Here is a 6,546-nt window from a genome sequence, read left to right on the forward strand (position 1 = left end):
AATTTTGAGCTAAAGCCTCAATTATTTTCTCTGATGCAACAAAATTGCAAGTTTTATGGACTTCCATCAGAAGATCCTTTTCAGTTCTTAACTGAATTCTTGTAGATCTGTGATACTGTTAAGACCAATGGGGTTGATCCCGAGGTCTACGGGCTTATACTTTTCCCTTTTACTGTAAGAGACAGAGCTAGAGTATGGTTGGACTCTCAACCTAAAGTCAGCCTGAACTCTTAGGATAAGCTGGTCACGGCTTTCTTAGCCAAGTTCTTCCCTCCTCAAAAGCTGAGTAAGCTTAGAGTGGATGTTCAAACCTTCAAACAGAAAGAAGGTGAATCCCTCTTTGAAGCTTGGGAGAGATATAAGCAACTGACCAAAAAGTGTCCTTCTGACATGCTTTCAGAATGGACCATTGTGGATATATTCTATGATGGTCTGTCTGAATTGTCTAAGATGTCATTGGACCATTCTGTAGGTGGATCTATTCACCTAAAGAAAATGCCTCCAGAAGCTCAGGAACTCATTGACATGGTTGCAAATAACCAGTTCATGTACACTTCTGAAAGGAATAATGTGAGTAATGGGACGCCTCAAAGGAAGAGAGTTCTTGAAATTGATGCTCTGAATGCCATATTGGCTCAGAACAAAATGTTGACTCAGCAAGTCAACATGATTTCTCAGAGTCTGAAGGGATTGCAAAATGCATCCAACAGTACTAAAGAAGCATCTTCTGAAGAAGAAACTTATGATCCTGAGAACCCTGCAATAGAAAAGGTAAATTACAAGGGTGAAGCCTTTGGCAACACCTGTAACCCTTCATGGAGAAATCATCCGAATTTTTCATGGAAGGATCCAAAGAAGTAGAGCTTCAATAATAACAATGGTGGAAGAAACAGGTTTAGCAATAGCAAGCCTTTTCCATCATCTTCTCAGCAACAGACAGAGAATTCTGAGCAGAGATCCTCTAGCTTCGCAAACATAGTGTCTGATCTATCTAAGGCCACTTTAAGTTTCATGAATGAAACAAGGTCCTCCATTAGAAATTTGGAGGCACAAGTGCGTCAGCTGAGTAAGAAAAACACTGAAACTCCTCTTAGTACTCTCCCAAGCAATACAGAAGAGAATACGAAAAGAGAGTGCAAGGCCATTGATATAATCATCATGGCCAAATCCAAAGAAGAAGGGGAGGACGTGAATCCCAATGAGGAAGACCTCATGGGATGTCCTCCAAACAGAAAGGAGTTCCCTATTGAGGACCTAAAGGAATCTGAGGCTCATATAGAGACCATAGAGATTCCATTAAACCTCCTTCTGCCATTCATGAGCTCTGAGAACTATTCTTCCTCTGAAGAGGATGAAGATGTAACTGACGAGCAAGTTGCTCAATATTTAGGAGCCATCATGAAGCTGAATGCCAAGTTATTTGGTAATGAGACTTGGGAAGATGAACCTCCCTTGCTCATTAGTGAATTAAATACATAGGTTCAGCAAACTTTACCTCAAAAGAAACAAGATCCTGGTAAATTCTTAATACCCTATACCATAGGCACCATGACCTTTGATAAGGCTCTGTGTGACCTGGGGTCAAGTATAAATCTTATGCCACTCTCTGTAATGGAGAAACTGGGAATCTTTGAGGTACAAGCTGCAAGAATCTCATTAGAGATGGCAGACAAGTCAATAAAACAAGCTTATGGATTAGTAGAGGACGTGTTAGTGAAGGTTAAAGGCCTTTACATCCCTGCTGATTTCATAATCCTAGACACTGGGAAGGATGAGGATGAATGCATCATCCTTGAAAGACCCTTCCTAGCCACAGCAAGAGCTGTAATTGATGTTGACAGAGGAGAGCTAGTCCTTCAATTGAATGGGGACTACCTTGTGTTTAAAGCTCAAGGATCTTCCTCTGCAACCATGGAGAGGAAGCTTGAACAGCTTCTCTCAATGCAGAGTCAAACAGAGCCCCCACAGTTAAACTCTAAGTTTGGTATTGGGAGGCCACAACCAAACTCTAAGTTTGGTGTTGAACCTCCACATTCAAACTCTAAGTTTGGTGTTGGGAGGTCCCAACAATGCTCTGAATACCTGTGAGGCTCTATGAGAGCTCACTGTCAAGCTATTGACATTAAAGAAGCGCTTATTGGGAGGCAACCCAATTTTTATTTATCTATATTTCTATTGTTCTTTTATGTTTTATTAGGTTTATGATCATGTGGAGTCACCAAACAATTGCAAAAATTAAAAATAGAATAAAAAATAGCAGAAGAAAAAGCACACCCTGGAGGAAGAGCTGTCTGGCATTTAAACGCCAGAAACAAGCATCTGTCTGGCGTTTAATGCCAGAAACAAGCACCAAGCTGGCATTTAACGCCATAAACAAGCATCAATCTGGCGTTAAACGCCAGGATTGCATACAAAGGCATTTTACACACCTAAAAGGGTGCAGGGATGAGAAATCCTTGACACCTCATGATTTGTGGACCCCACAGGATCACCTCAGGATCTGTGGACCCCACAGGATTCCCACCTACCATATCCCTCTCTCTTACACCTTTTCATAACACTCTTCCCCAAACATCATTCACCAATCAGCTCAAACACTCTTCTCTATCACCTCTTCACCACTCACATCCATCCTCTCTTCCCCATAAACCCCACCTACCTTCAAATTCAAAATCTATTTCCCACCCAATCTCACCCTAAATGACCGAACCTACCCCTTCTTCCTCCACTATATAAACCCCTCCATCCTTCTTCATTTTCACACAACACAACCCTCTCTTCTCCCTCTTGGCCGAATACACATCTCTCTCCCTCTCCTCCATATCTTCTTCTTCTTCTTCTTCTTCTATTCTTTCTTCTTTTGCTCGAGGACGAGCAAACCTTTTAAGTTTGGTGTGGTAAAAGCATAGCTTTTTTTTTTCCATAACCATTTATGGCACCTAAGGCCGGAGAAACCTCTAGAAAGAGGAAAGAGAAGACAAAAGCTTCCACCTCTGAGTCATGGGAGATGTAGAGATTAATCTCAAAGGTCCATCAAGACCACTTCTATGAAGTTGTGGCCAAGAAAAAAGGTGATCCCTGAGGTCCCTTTCATGCTGAAGAAAAATGAGTATCCGGAGATCCGACATGAGATCCAAAGAAGAGGTTGGGAAGTTCTTACTAACCCCATTCAACAAGTCAGAATCTTAATGGTTCAAGAGTTCTATGCTAATGCATGGATTACTAGGAACCATGATCAAAGCATGAACCCAAATCCAAAGAATTGGCTTATAATGGTTCGGGGGAAATGCTTAGACTTCATTCCAGAGAATGTAAGGTTGGTGTTCAACTTGCCTATGATGCAAGAAGACGCACGCCCCTACACTAGAAAGGTCAACTTTGATCAAAGGTTGGACCAAGTCCTCATGGACATATGTGTGGAAGGAGCTCAATAGAAAAGAAACTCAAAAGGCAAGATGGTTCAATTGAGAAGACTGGACCTTAGGCCTGTGGCTAAAGGATGGTTGGAGTTCATCCAACGCTCCATCATCCCCACTAACAACCGATCCGAAGTAACTGTGGATCGGGCCATCATGATCCATAGCATCATGATTGGAGAGGAAGTAGAAGTTCATGAAGTCATCTCTCTAGAACTCTACAAAGTAGCCGAAAAGCCCTCCACCTTGGCAAGGCTAGCTTTTCCTCATCTCATTTGCCATCTATGCTACTTAGCTGGAGTTGTCATAGAAGGAGACATCCTCATTGAAGAGGACAAGCCCATCACTAAGAAGAGGATGGAGCAAACAAGAGAGTCCATTCATGGATCTCAAAAGACGCATGAGGAAGCTCATCATCAAGAAATCCCTGAGATGCCTCAAGGGATGCACTTTCCTCCAAACAACTATTGGGAATAACTCAACACTTCTCTAGAAGGATTGAGTCATGACATGAACCAATTAAGGGTGGAACACCGAGGGCACTCCATTATTCTCAATGAGATTAGAGAAGATCAAAGAGCTATGAGGGAGGAGCAACAAAGGCAAGGAAGAGACATAGAGGAGCTCAAGAACACCCTTAGTCCTTCAAGAAGAAGGCGCCACCATCACTAAGGTGGACTCATTCCTTAACTTCCTTGTTCTTATTTCTCTGTTTTCGGTTTTTGAGTGTTATGTTTGTCTATGTTTGTGTCTTTATTACATAATCATTAGTGTCTAGTGTCTATGTCCTAAGGCTATGAATCATTCCATGAATCCTTCACCTTTCTTAAATGAAATATGTTTTTAATACAAAAGAACAAGAATTACATGAGTTTCAAATTCATCCTTGAAATTAGTTTAATTATATTGATGTGGTGACAATACTTTTTGTTTTCTAAATGAATGCTTGAACAGTGCATATTTTTTATCTTGTTGTTTATGAATGTTAAAATTGTTGGCTCTTGAAAGAATGATGAAAAAAATAAATGTTATTGATGATCTAAAAAATCATAAAATTAATTCTTGAAGCAAGAAAAAGCAGTGAATAAAAAGCTTGTAGAAAAAAAAAGGTGGCGAAAAAAATAAAAAATAAAAGAAAAAAGAAAAAGCAAGCAGAAAAAGCCAATAGCCCTTAAAACTAAAAGGCAAGGGTAAACAAGATCCAAGGCTTTGAGCATCAATGGATAGGAGGGCCCAAGGAAATAAATCCAGGCCTAAGCGGCTAAATCAAGCTGTCCCTAACCATGTGCTTGTAGCATGCAGGTCCAAGTGAAAAGCTTGAGACTGAGTGGTTAAAGTCGTAATCCAAAGCAAAAAGAGTGTGCTTAAGAGCTCTAGACACCTCTAATTGGGGACTTTAGCAAAGCTAAGTCACAATCTGAAAAGGTTCACCCAGTTATGTGTCTACGACATTTATGTATCCGGTGGTAATACTGGAAAACAAAGTGCTTAGGGCCACGGCCAAGACTCATAAAAGTAGCTGTGTTCAAGAATCAACATACTTAACTAGGAAAATCAATAACACTATCTGAACTATGAGTTCCTATGGATGCCAATCATTCTAAACTTCAAAGGATAAAGTGAGATGCCAAAACTGTTCAGAAGCAAAAAGCTACTAATCCCGCTCATCTAATTAGAACTAATATTCATTGATGTTTTGGGATTTATAGTATATTCTCTTCTTTTTATTCTATTTGATTTTCAGTTGCTTGGGGACAAGCAACAATAGTTTGGTGTTGTGATGAGCGGATAATTTATACGCTTTTTGGCATTGTTTTTAGGTAGTTTTTAGTAAGATCTAGCTACTTTTAGGGATGTTTTTATTAGTTTTTATGAAAAATTCACATTTATGGACTTTAATATGAGTTTGTGTGTTTTTCTGTGACTTCAGGTATTTTCTGGCTGAAATTGAGGGACCTGAGCAAAAATCTGATAAGAGGCTAACAAAGGACTGCTGATGCTGTTGGATTCTGACCTTCCTACACTCGAAATGGATTTTCTGGAGCTACAAAACTCCAAATGGTGCGATCTTAATTGCGATGGAAAGTAGACATCCAGGACTTTCCAGAAATATATAATAGTTTATACTTTATTTGAGTTTAGCTGATGCAAACTGGCGTTCAATGCCAGTTCCATGCTGTATTCTGGAGTAAAACGCCAGAAACACGTCACAAATCAGAGTTAAACGCCAAAAACACATTACAACTTGGCATTTAACTCCAGGAGAAGCCTCTGCACGTGTAAAGCTCAAGCTCAGCCCAAGCACACACCAAAGTGGACCCCAAAAGTGAATTTCTGCACTTAGACTTATTTTTGTAAACCCTAGTAGCTGGTTTAGTATAAATAGAACTTTTTACTATTGTATTACACGTCTTTTGACCACATCTTTGGATTATCTTTTGATCCTTTGATCACATTTTGGGGGCTGGCCTCTCGGCCATACCTGGACCTTCATCACTTATGTATTTTCAACGGTGGAGTTTCTACACACCATAGATTAAGGTGTGGGGCTCTGCTGTACCTCGAGAATTAATGCAAAGTACTACTGTTTTTCTATTCAACTCTCGTTTATTTCTATTCTAAGATATCCATTCGCGCCTAAGAACCTGATGAATGTGATGATTATGTGACGCTCATCATCATTCTCACCTATGAACGCTGATGAGCGGATAGTTTGTACGCTTTTTGGCATTGTTTTTAGTATGTTTTAGTATGATCTAGTTGGTTTTTAGTATATTTTTATTAGTTTTTAGTTAAAATTCACTTTTCTGGACTTTACTATGAGTTTGTGTGTTTTTCTGTGATTTCAGGTATTTTCTGGCTGAAATTGAGGGACCTGAGCGAAAATCTGATTCAGAGACTAAAAAGGACTGCAGATGCTGTTGGATTCTGACCTCCCTGCACTCGAAGTGGATTTTCTGGAGCTACAGAAGCCCAATTGGCGTGCTCTTAACGGCGTTGAAAAGTAGACATCCTGGGCTTTCCAGAAATATATGATAGTCCATACTTTGCCCAAGATTTGATGGCCCAAACCGGCGTTCAAAGTCACCCTCAGAAATTCCAGCGTTTAACGCTGGAACTGGCATAAAAA

At 40.1% G+C, this 6,546-nt stretch overlaps 1 non-coding gene across 1 annotated transcript; it reads right to left on the minus strand.

Moving 5' to 3' along the window:
• Window positions 1–288: 288 nt before the first annotated feature.
• Window positions 289–396, minus strand: LOC127740301 (small nucleolar RNA R71). The gene has a single exon (XR_008000980.1). It is a non-coding gene; the product is annotated as a small nucleolar RNA R71 (small nucleolar RNA).
• Between the last annotated feature and the right edge of the window lie 6,150 nt (window positions 397–6,546).

This window comes from Arachis duranensis, chromosome 6 (genome assembly GCF_000817695.3).
Source record: "Arachis duranensis cultivar V14167 chromosome 6, aradu.V14167.gnm2.J7QH, whole genome shotgun sequence".
NCBI lineage: Eukaryota > Viridiplantae > Streptophyta > Magnoliopsida > Fabales > Fabaceae > Arachis > Arachis duranensis.